The following is a 12,787-nucleotide window of genomic DNA, read 5'->3' on the forward strand; positions in this document are numbered from 1 at the left end:
AAAAAAAAGGTGGAGAGGAAAAAAACCCCAAAACTATCCTCCAGAATCATCTATGCAGCAAAAATCCCCAAATACATGATGGCAGGTAAACACGGGAGTGTGAAAGCTTTTCAAAGGAGGCATTCCTTTACAGTATAGATGATCATAAGAGCAAAATAAATCATCTTTTTTTCACCATAAAAATGGTTTATACCATTCAATTAAAGCCTCTGAGATAAAATAATTTCTCTTGGGTGTTTTCCTCTCCTCTTCCCTTTCTGTCGGAAGTCATTTCAATATTTTACTATCTTAGTAATAAAAAATACATAATGGCTTGCCAGGCAATATTATTTCAGCAGCTTGCTCACTATATGACAAAATTCAGAGCAGTCTTTTTCTTCACTTTACACTGGAGATAAAAACATGTCCCCGGATGCCAAGGGGCTGTGATGGGAGTAGGTCATTTGCTTGGGGTTGCCACAAAGGCTGTGGGCAATCAGGGAGAGCCAAGCCAGATCTGGGTCCCTAAAGGCTGTGGGTAAGGCATTGCATAGCCACACTTCCATTTCTTCGCCAAAGTACACATGAAAAAAAGAAAAAGGGAGGTGAATCAACACTTCTCTAAATATTAATAAATCTGTGTTGCCCAATTGTATCCTTTAAAACACTATACGCTTAAGTGGTCCCAAGTGGAATGATGTATCTTTCCCCTAGTGTTAAGAAGAGCAATAAATCTACAATTACTTTATTACTCAGTCCTACTAAAAATGCATTAAGCCCTTCTAGCAAATTCGAGTTTTATAAAACAATTACTTGATTCCGACATTAGAAAGAGTCCAAGTCAAATGAGATGTCGCTGGATACTTTTCAGACCTCACGTGTTTCATTTTGAAACTGATCCTCTATCATTCAGCTATGGTGTCACTAGAAAGGAATTCCTTAAGTTAAAAAGAGTAAGGTATGTCTAGGGTAAATATCAGGAAAAGGACTTACAGGGAACTGTAGGTCGACACAGGAAAGACTCACTTGTGTTTCAGGAATGTGTGTGTGTATGTATATGAACATATATATGCACACACATGTATATAAAGAAAATCTAAAAATACTTTTTTTGCACATCTTTTAAGAAAACTCCCTTCTGTTAGATGTAATTTTCCCTTCTTGTGCAAGAACAAAGGGATAAAAAGCCCCTTAGGAAACAAACATTCCGTTATGTCATGCAAAGACCCTATTAATAAAGGATGAACGAAGAGGAGAGCAGAAGATGCAGGAAACAGAAGCAGAGCTCCGAGCCTAATTAGACCGTTCTCCAAAATTTCTCAGGAGGCATTTGCTGAGGCTGAGGAGGTAAATATTTTATAAGGGGAGCTCCCTTTCTCTTCATGCTTCTCCTTGTGCCCTCTCCTGAACTAATTACTTGCTTTGTAGAGGGAAACACTGCTAATTTTAGCCTTATGGGGCCCTGCGTGGGAAGCAAGGGATGTTCCCTGGATGACCGGGAAAAACATTTTGGCTCCCACCTGACAGCAGGGCCGGCTGTCGCTGGAAAAGGGATCTGTGCAACAACCTGGCAAACATGCCGTCCTGGTTATGTGGGGTGGCCCCACATCGTGTGGCCAAGGACAGGGCTGGGGATGTGGCAGGAGCCGTCCCTGGCAGGTGGAAACAACCCAGTGCCCTCTGTTTGTGTCCCCCAGTTCTCCCTGCTCGTCTGCTGGGCCACCCTGTGTCTCCCATGCACATAAATCACCGCTGTGCTATCCCACCCCATGCACAAAGGTTGGGAGAAGATCAGGCGGAGGAAGTAGCTACTGAGAAATTAAAATTGTTTAGATAGCACACAAAGAAATAAAGACAAAGAGGGAAAGAGAGAAGGAGGAAGAAATACTGCAGCCTCCCAAATTAAACTCACTTAGAAATCCTTCTGCTCTTTTCCCAAAAGCGAGGTTAAAAAACAATACAGAAGGCCTTTGCCGCTCTAATAGAAAACACCTGGAGCCAGCCAGCTTGCAAGGGCAGTGCCTGTACACGGGAACACGAGGTGTTGAGCATGGTTGGATGGGCAAGAGCACCGAGGAGCTCGGTCAGCTCTTTCCCTGACCTGTCCACTGCTAGTGAGAGGAAGAGAAGGGGCTTATAAGCATCCAGCACAAAGAGCTGGCTATAAATTGGTATTTTGGCATGTTCCCCAATGCCTCAGCATTCAGCAGCAGCTTCAAGACTAAGGCCCAGCTAGGGGAGCACACGTGGGCTCCTACACGTGGCTGGAAAAAGCTTCTTCTCCATAAGTAGTTGCCAAACAGGCTCCAGGGAGGAGAGCGGACCCAGAGACCCCACCAAGCCCCATCTGCAACCAAAACATAAGGCTGGGGGAGACGGTGTAGGTCTCAGTTTCTCCGCTGGAAGCTCAGGCAAGCTTTTCCGTTTTCCCAGAAGGATGCGAGGAGTCGAACCAAGGGACCAGTTGAACCCAGCCCAGCAGTGGGAGTCTGGGGAAAAGCATAGACCAGTAGTGGTGGGTCCCTGGTACGTAACCCAGCATCCCGTACTGTGCACCTTGGGACCTCCCGTTCCCTCTCCCTGCTCTGCTTCCCACTTTTTTAAGGGCATGGCTGAAATAAGCCCTCGGGCTGGCACAGCCCTGCTCACTGTTGTGCTCTCTCTGACAGCAGAAAGGAGAAAACCTCTGGAGGATCAGCAGCCCCCTCTCTCCTGGTCTGTACTCCAAGGGAGGGAGGATGCTCTGCACCGAGCAACTGCCTGAAGCACTGGGGTGAGACACCCGGTTAACCTCACGGGGCTGCATGCCACTTGGTAGGAAAACCTGCTTTATCCCTGCCTGCATGGCTGAGAGTGTATTTCAGTTCAACGGACTGGAGTTCACCTTCTCATTGTCTGTGCTCTGCTTAATCCATTGCTTTTTAGGCTTCTCGGATATTTTTACTTTCATTTGTTCTCTCTTGTATTTCAGCATACAAAATCCCAACCCCAGGCATCCCATGGAGGTGGTGGCAGTCGTGTCACACCTGGGTTTTGTCCCTTTGCCAGGGCAGGTGCTCCCCCCCTTAGCAACATGGCACCAAGGAAACGAACAACATAAAATCAGCAACTGCAAGAAGCACACATTTTCAGTGCATTGAAAAGGATTTTTTTTTTTTTCCCTTTTTCCTTTGAAAAGTACTAAGAAAAGAAGGAACTGGGCCAACGAATTGACCAGTGTGTGCCTCCCCCACCTTTTGTGCAGGGATTTTTGCAGCAGTCCTGTCCTTCTAAAGCCCAGCCGATGCAAAGGACTCTCTGACTGAGATGTAACATTTCCCTCGACTCAGAAAATCCACACTGATCTTTTAACAGGATTTCCCATGGGTTGGCTATAATGTGGATTAAATAAAGTAAAAAAAAAAAAACCACCCAGCTTTTCCCTTTCAGCTATGGGCACTTGCTCAGTCCAGTGTGCTTTTATGCTAGGGAGGAGATTTGGAAGCTGTGAGGTTGCAAAGCAGAGAAATGGTTTGATCTGCAAATGCACACTGAATCCCTGTAAACTCCTGTAAGTTTACAGCACAGCTTTCTGTGCTAGACTGAAGAGCTGCCAGTGGAGGAGAAGGCATTGCACCTGACTGCAAAACACTGATAAACATATGCACAGATTATGAGGAGACGGCATCTTAGCAAGCCTCTTCATGCTTGTAGCATCTCCTCTTTGCTGATTATGAATAATAACCAAGTACTAGTAGGGGGTGAGGTTTTCCCTACATCCTTATCCCCATCGGGTCTCCCCAGGGTTTCCATCCCCAGCTGCTGCTCACCTTGGTCTGGACTCCTGTTGGAGGTACTCCCCTTCTGCTGCTCCGGTAACACCATACGGGCAAACTTACAGCTTCAAGAGCTTTCAGCAAATGTGGCCTCTTCCCTAAGCCCAGGGCCAACATGATGGGTCAGAACTGCGTGGCGGGGTTGGATTTTGGGGTGGGAACAGCGCCCTGGATGAAGCCAGCCCTGTGGGACCCTCGGAGCCTGCGTCCTTGAGAAAGGCACAGGCACGCACCGAGAGACCATCCTACTGTACCATGCTCCCTGGGGACTCCTCATTCCCATCCAGCCCCTGCTGTGACAAAAGACATGGTCAGGGCAGGGAGGAGGGCAACGTGGCCTTTTTCCCCTCTCGGAGCTCTGCTAGAGCCATGGTGTGCAGCAACGTCCTGATGCAGAACTGGCCCCACCAAAAGCAACAGAGACAGCATGGCACTTGGCTCAAAGTCAGCAGCAGCGAGCCTGACACCTGGGTTGTTAAAAATCCTCCCGCTCCTGCCCCGAAGCCCACTCCGGACACCTTCGCTTTGCTGGTTTTCCCCCCCAAGAGCAGCACAACCAACTTTTGCCTTTACCCTCTGTGCACCAATACCTAAAAAGCACCCGACAGCAACAGCCAAACAACTCCCCAGAGCACTAATCCCTGCGTTACAATTACACTTCAGGCCAGATGAAAAATTCATCACTATAGCACAGCCACGCTCACTAATCTCCCCAAACGCTTTTCTTGTCTCTGCCCCCTCTCTCCCCTCCCTCTGCATGGGTGCGCGAGAGAGACAGAAAGGAGGGCTAGGACTTCGCCAGTCATGTTCGTTTCCTTCCCTGTTCGAGACAACTAATGAGATCTGCGTGGGCGAATGTCTCCTGCACCGTGTCAGATCTACCCTCACATGGATCGACGCGTGTGCCGGGAGCACCGTGGGGTGCGTGTGCATGCGTGTGTGCCGGGTGCGCTCACGCCAAGCTGGGGGCCACGCACACACAGCAGCCAATGCACAGCTGCGCTCTCCTCCCTTAAAGGTTAAATCGATCCATTATCCTCTTTATTAGGTTTTTGCATGCTGGAATAGCTGTGCAGAAGGGGAGGGGGGGTGTCACTTCCCCTTCCTTGAGCTGTCAGAGGAATGAACTTGATAGGATTCAAGCTTTAACCCTCGCTCCCCCTCCCAGATCTCTACCAACATGCTGCCAGTCCTCTATCCTCCTCCACAAAAGCACCCTAAAAGGAGCAGCAGCGAAAAGCTTTTTGAATGCTTGAGCGCTGTCGATACCAGGCTAGGAGGCTGGGAGCAAGTTATGGATTCACAGAAACCCGCGTCCAATGCTGATGTAAGCTACGCATTGTTTCTTGCTGCTTTGCTCCCCCATAAAAGCTTTTTTTTTCCTCAGTGCTCATCTGTTCTTCTTCCCCTGGGCAGGCTGGAGAGATTACCTCTGCACCACGTGAAACGAGCTGGGCAGGTCTCAGACCTTCCCATCACAGACACGCAGCAGGAACAAGCATCTGCCGAGGAAAGGAGGTGCTGGCACTCTAATAATGCTGAATTTATCGTATCAATCTCAGGAAGAGACAGACAGCTTTAACCCACTGAAAAACCAGATACCTGGTCCCACAGAAGAGAAATAAAGGCCAAGCCCCCTGGCTGTTCATTTCTATGCATACTTAAATCAATCACAGACCCATATTTCCAGAGACAAGTGGATAGTTACTTAAGGCTGATTGGTGTTTTTCTGTCATCGTGATTTTGTTTTGATTTTCAAGCTGGAAATTCAGCCTCTGTAGAACACAAAATTTCCATAAGAATATTTAGACTTTTCCACCAGTTTTTCAAGGTCCCATCAGAAAAAAGAATCAAAAGACAACAATTTCCACAGGGTCAAGTTAAAACTGAATCAAAACAGTGTTTTTCTCTTTAGCCCAACACTCGTTTGCTGCTTGGAAATCTCATGGACATCTTAAATTGCCAGTCTCCAGGACTATCAGTTCATGCATCCCTCCCAGCCTTAGGTATTTACCTGGGTATGAACTTTTCCCAATCCACTCAGTAACTATTTCCTCAGACTAGGCTCTACATTAAAAGCAAGAGTTAAAATTTTATACTCAATTACCTAAGAAACAGGACACCCAGCAAAAATCCATTTACACAAACCTCCAGCGAATGCTTCGGCTAAAAATAAGCTCATTTCCTGCGGTTAAACCTCATACCTGCTGCCGGAAACCTGAATCATGCTGCCAGCAAGATATCAATCTCAAAACACAAACAGCACCTTTGGCTTTTGAAAACTATTTGGAGATCAGTGGGTGGATCCTAATAGATTACATAAACTGTCCTGGAAGGGCTACGAATGAAAACGTAAGTGGCAAAGCCCGTGCAAATCAGAACCAGCTGGATTATCCATCTGGGGTCAATCAGCAGGAATCCATGGACTTCCATGGAGCCCTGTTGATTCGTAGCAGCTGACCCACATTTTCCCTTAAGAAGCCTTTAATTTCAGTCAGTATGAAAATAGCAGGCAGGGTTTAGCTCCAATATGTGGTGTTAAGGGCTCTACCCACCACCAAGAGCTTGGTGGAGGCAAGACATTAGGTGGTGCTTCTCTTGGAGAGCGATGGATTTCTCCTACACGGACCGTCCATTTCCTTGTGCCTTTGGTGGGCTTCTCACAGGAACAAAATCACCTTCTTACAAAATTAGCTATTGCTTAACTGGAAAATTCGAATGTGCCACTTTTCAGGAGGCACGGTACCAAGTGCCTTTACTGAGATCCCAGCATATACCCAAGTACAGCTGCTCTCTTCCTTTCCTTCAGTTCACTCTGTAATTATATCACATAAAAGCAATCAAGTTCTCTTGGCAAGATGTATTTGCTTTATCCTCCTGGGTCTAATCTTGTAGCCCTACGTGAGTGTATTTAAGTCATCGTGGTTTGAGTGCTGGAGTGCCTCCTCGCCCGTTGCGCGGGGCTCTGCTCCGCAGCTCCTCGAGGGAGACAGGCGGTGCCACCGTCCTCAGGCTGCTGGTGGGAAGGAGACGTGAAGGATGTGGTTCCAGCCCCACTCTCCTTTATAGATTTCCTCTACTTAGGTATGAGGTGGGTTTGGTGGTCAGGTGATTCTTCACCCGCTTGGTGCCCTTATGTTCCCTTAGAGGCACTGGGTGACTTCAGGGGACCACAGAGAGGTGCGTCTGCAGTTCCTCCTCGCCTTTATCCCTGCCGTAGCAAGGACAGGGTCTGCCCCGACCACTTTCCATCTAGTTTTTATTCCATTCAGGTCAAGGAGATATTAAACACCAAGAAGTCCTGTTGATCCTTTTAGGACACCACTTCTGCTTTTGGTTTTCTTCAGTGCCCTGCCACTTTTCCAGTTGCTCACCTCTTTCTGGGCTGGTAGCATCTGAGGACTTCAGGAGGAGGTAGCCTCTCTCCCCTTTGCCCTTGGCAATGTCCGGTTTGTTGCAGGCTTCCTTTTCTTCTCACCACCGTCATGGCTGCATCCAGCCCTCAGTTCGGAAATGACTGACATCCAGAGAGGATGTTTGTGAGCCAGTTAAATCAATAACTTAGGGTATGCAGGTCCACAGTGCTTTATTTGCCCTTGCACAGATCTTGACAGGTCTTTCCCTCTTCCTTGCAAGAGTTATTTTACAGAGTTCTTCTCACTTTTGCATTACTTTTGGAGCCTTGATAACTTCCTCCCATCTCCCACATGGCCAAAGGTGGAAGTTTTTTATTAGTGAAACACAATGAACACAATATCCCCACTGTTGGACATAACCGCTTTGGATCGCTGGTTCCACACAAACACGGTTCACAGACCCCTGCTCATAAATGTATGAAATTCCATTATAAAACTAGATTGGCATCCTTATTTCCATGTGAAGGCCAGCCCAGAGTCTTGCTCCTCCCATGGTTAGAAACTTTCATTTAATGTCTAGCCTAAATTACAAGATCAGCTTCTCCCACATCATTGCTCTTTACAAAGTTCTTCTCCCTTCTTGGCACTTACTCCCAACGTCTTCTATTATGAGCAATTGTGCCTCCTCGGTGCTCATTTTGGTAGGAAAGGTGTCTCTCTGTCAGCTCCTGGCAGTCAGGCAGATCTGGCCCTGGCTGACCTTCTGTGTGTTGCTTCAGCCTGAAATTCCCCTTGAGAGCCAGACCCCAGGACTGCACACAATCTCCAGTGAAGGTCCTCCTACTCCCTCGTACAATGAAGCAACATCGCAGATGAAACATTTGAGGAACACTTTTGCCTTTTTTTTAATCTCACTTTGTTTATAAGCTGGCCTTTGCTTTGATCTTGGATAGCGATTTCTATCATCCTTTTCTGAGGAAGATGCAGTGTGTGTTTAAACAGGATGGGGAGGGAGGGGGTGTGTGTGTGTGTGCACGCATAGCACTGAGATAGCCAAATAAATGATGAAAGGAAAATAAAGAGGCCAGAGCACGGTGTTTGAAGGATTCCCTTTGAGGCAGCTTCACCTCACCACTTGGCAGACAGCTAGTCATTTTATTTTTTTTTCTCAGTGGGATTAATTACATGGCAGGCGGAATTCAAGGAGTGCAATGTCAAAACTTTTAGCTTTAGCGTGACTTGTCCAGGTCAACACAACCCAGCTGAAAATCAGCATGTGTTACACAGCATGTTCAGTGCCTTACAGCAAGACCAATGCGACAGTAATGGGCACGCTCCCCCCGAGGACTCCCACATCTTGGGCTCCCCTCATGAGCATCACTCCGTGCTGCATCCCGGCAGAGGTATCTGGCCTGGTGCTCACTGTCTCATTCGTTTTATCTAGACGACACAAGTACTGCGACTGGAGCCGAGTTGCAGATGGAGGTTTTCTCCTCTGATTACACTGTGTCATAGGTAGGAAACAATTGCAGGAGAGTGGATAGACTGGCTCTGCCAATCCTGCAATCTTTTCCAGTGCTGTTTTCCCAGCAGTCCGAATGCACTGGGCCATATTTAGTCTGGGGTGTCCCATGGGGAGTTCCCAGGTGACGTGTACACAGGACTGGTGGCAGCTACACAGACATGGGGAGCTCACACGGGTCATCTGCTCAGACAGCTGCTTCTTGGCCCCTCGCTAAGGAGGGCACTTGCTCTTGCCCACAGTTTACTTTCACACATAATTGGCCATTTGTGAACCTCTCTTTGCCATGGCAGACTCTGATTTATACTGTTATGTCACGCATTAATTAACAGCAATTTTGCCTTCAAAGAGAGCAGCTAGTGAAGCATTCACACATTCATATGCTGCTTTTGCAGCCTGCAGAAAGGTGCTTGCCTGCTCCCCTTTCTAAGCTGCAGCCTACTTGTGCTGACCCTGCTAGCTCAGGGGACTTTGCCAGTGGCTTTTCTCACGTTCCCCAACTGGAAGGGCTGTTGGTCTGTTTTCACATCTTACAGTATGTTTCTAGTGCTATTTTTTCAGTTGGTTTCCCAAGGAAACAAGGCTTACGTGATTATCCTGTGTTTGTGCATGAGAGAAAGAGAATTAGTCTCCTTTTAATAACTTTTAAACCTGTTGGGCAGTTGCTCCCAAATTAGGCAGCAAGGTTAGATACAGCATCTTCTATAGATGATGTTTTCATGCAAACAGGCTGCATTGAGAATAAAACCATGGCATTTTTGTCCCTGCTGAGAAAAAGCCTGAACTAGTGAGAGCTTAACCCCACTGTAGACATCAGAGAATACACACAAAATGACCTGACTGCACAACATTGTGTAAAAGCAAATGAAGTGTGTGAAGTATTTATACAGTGACTGTATGCATCAAATATAAATCAGAGGGACAGAGCCAGTGAGAGACCCATGCGGGGGGGGATCTGATGCAGTCTACCAGCCAGGGTCTGCCTCTTGAAATATCGGTTGGAAACCCAGGTTTTCAATCCCTAACTCCACTGGAAGTCTGAGTCCTTTGATAAATACCAAAATTGCCTCAGGCCCCTACAATTCAAAAATTAGAGCCTTCCCAAAGAATTCCTCTTTGTTATCCTCCTGACATTGCCTCAGTGGCTCTAGGAAGCATCTGCAGACAGGGATCACACGTCTGCAACTAATTTTTTAATCAGCTTTCAAAAAATCTTTCAATCAAGGGATCTTCCTGGTCTACCACGTGCTCCCTTTCATGTGGGCCCCAGCTTTAATGTTTATGGGGGAAGGCTGCTGGGACGCGAGGGCAGCAGACACCACAGTTCGGTTGCGTGTGTGAAAGGAAATGAAGAAACGGATCCAAAGCGAGAGACAAAGAGGGTTTTTCCAGCTCCTAAGTGGGAAGTTTCAGCAGACGGCACACAGCACAAGGAGATTTCTTTTCTTGCTGATTTATTCTTGGGCTTTCAGGCTGTTTTATTTCGGTTATATTCCAATGCACATTGAGCTTGGATTAAACTGATTTCCCTTCCCTCTATTTACGAGATGGCAAAGGATCAGGGCGCTACTGGCCTGTGCAGTGAGCAGCAGCTCTGCCGAGCACTTCGCTCGCCCGACACACCCCATTGAGTCCAACAAATTCTCTCCAAGGCTGTGCTAATGCTTTCTGCCTACGAGGGGTTAGGATGGTCTGCCTCAAACTTCACAGCTCCCCTCCTGCCCTGCTCTCTCCTTCCTGGGTCCTGGCCTTTGCAATAAGGAATCAATCACTGTAAGGTTTATCCCTCCTGCGTGTTCTTTTGCAGTAGCGGTGGCTTCTGTTGTTTAGCCATTATGGCCAAAAAGTTTATTTCCAACTCTGCTCCTGGAGCTTCTGTGCAAACCCAGCTCTCAGGTTTGCTGCGGCTTGACACAAGCTCACTGCACGTCAGCTTCTAAATACATGAAGCTCTGAACAGCCCTGTTTTTTTAGCCTTAGATGCAGGCTGTGGATGCTCGGCGGGCAGGCGCAGGCTGAGTTCAGGCTCTTGGGTCTCAGTCTCGGCTGCCTGGCTCTCTGCCACTGATGTTCCTGCTCTCTCCCCCTGTTCCATGTTCCCACTTAGTAAAACTGGGATTCTGCTTGCAAAGTTTAACTTTTTTTATTATGTTAGGAGGGAATATTAATTCCAAGTCTCTGCCTGTTTGTCTTTTCAGCTCATCAGCCAAGCTAGTGGCAGGAGCGGTGCCGGCAGCCCCCTCCCCTCCGTGCGCTGCACACATCCCCCGTCCTGTGTCACGTCGTCAGAGCCCTCAGAGCTACGATTTCTGTGCTTTTTTTCCAGAGTCAAAGAGCACAACAAGACCTTGGTAGATATTTTCTGCATTTAAACCTTCCAATTAAAATTCATAACTGCTGGCTGCTAAAAATCAAGGACTAGCAGAGTTGCTAGTGTTATGATATATTGTAAATTTTTCCATCCCTGGTTAATCCATCAGCAGGGCAGTGAAAACTAGCTGGTTGCCTCTGTTCAAAGAAGCTTTGTGACTTTATTCCTGCACTTCTCAGATGATCTCCAGGTACCAACCCCCTTTTCTCCCACACTGTCTAACAGATGAACATAATATAACCCCAGAGCAGTTAGTCTCAACCTCTGTTCAGCTTGGGAGATGGTTGCTTTGATTTTAGACTAAAGAAATCTTTGTGTGTCCAAAAGCTTGTCCCACTTCTCCCTCTGCAAGTACGTACGTGGTCTAATAAATGATGCTGCCTCTCCATACAAACCTTGCTGCATTTTGTCCTCATACCTCCAACAATACTGTTTCTACTGTGCTGATGTTGCCCTTTTTTTTAGCTTGGATGGCAGGAGTTTGCGTGTTTTGAATTTACCTGCCAGGTGGTTGTTGTGATGAATAGATTTCCACAGAGGTAAGGGCTGAGCCAAGAGGAGGGAAAGCCCTGTGCAGCATTCCCCAACGCACACAGGGAGACTGAGCTGTCACTGCCATTAATCAAAGAGCTGTCAGCACCGAAAGAAACTACTCCAGAGACCCACTTCTATTACAGAGGGGAATAACAGCCCTGAGGAAGAGAGAGACACAGATAGGAAAAGCATCTGCAAGGGACTCTGCAAACGCAGCAGCTCCCTGGTTCTGGTGAAACTTAGGGGCTTGCTTCATTTTGTAATGAGCAAAGAGATTATTAGGAAAGTGGCACTGGATGGAGCTGATAAAGTGTCCTTCACATGCATGAAGATTTAATCCTCAGTTGCCACCCATCCTACTGTCCTAAGCACTGAATTCCTACAGGGAAAGTGTGGAAAACTGGAACCTTAGTGCCCACCTATCTCAAGGTGATGGTAACAGCTTCATGTAACCTGTATTCAAAACCAGCTTTGCTGTGTCAGAACTCTCAAGCCTCGCTGGGCTGCAGCAGGAGATGGTGTAAGAGAGCACTGCACAGGCAGTTCAATGTCTTTATTATGTTGGTAACATATCAGGATGATTCTCCTTCAAGCTATACTAACCTACCAGTCTGGCAGCAATAAAGTATTTATGCTTGCAAAATGCATAATTTACCCATATGGAGCATTTACAAGCCATGCTGATTTCTCATGAGTATATGCATATGTTCATCTAGGTACCCATGCCTATATATTTAGCTGTATTAAAAAAGACATACTTTGATTGCATCTGATTTATTGAGTGATCGTGCTCACTCGCATCTATGGCTTGTTGTCGTTGTTATTTACTACTTTCCCAATCTGAGTCATCTGCATTCTTTATTAGTAATGATTCCAGATTTTCTTCCAGGTCATTGATATAAGTATTGACAAGGCACTGGCATAAGAAGCCATCCCTGAAGGCCAGCACTGGGCACATCCTCACTTATTGCTGCCTCTCTATCAGTGATTATATCCAGAGATCTATTTGCATATGCTAACAAGGAGCTGCAGATGTTTTGCCAAAGATTTCGGGGGAGGTAAAACTCAGATCCATGTGAGTTGTCACAATTGATTCTGTAAATTGGATTGTGTTGAGTTTTTGCTCAATTGCCAAGATTTTGCACTGGAGGCAAGGCAGGACAGAAGTGATCAGATCTCATCTAATTTCATGGGAAATTTACTTCTTTTA

This window comes from Accipiter gentilis, chromosome 33 (genome assembly GCF_929443795.1).
Source record: "Accipiter gentilis chromosome 33, bAccGen1.1, whole genome shotgun sequence".
In the NCBI taxonomy this organism is placed as follows: domain Eukaryota; kingdom Metazoa; phylum Chordata; class Aves; order Accipitriformes; family Accipitridae; genus Astur; species Astur gentilis.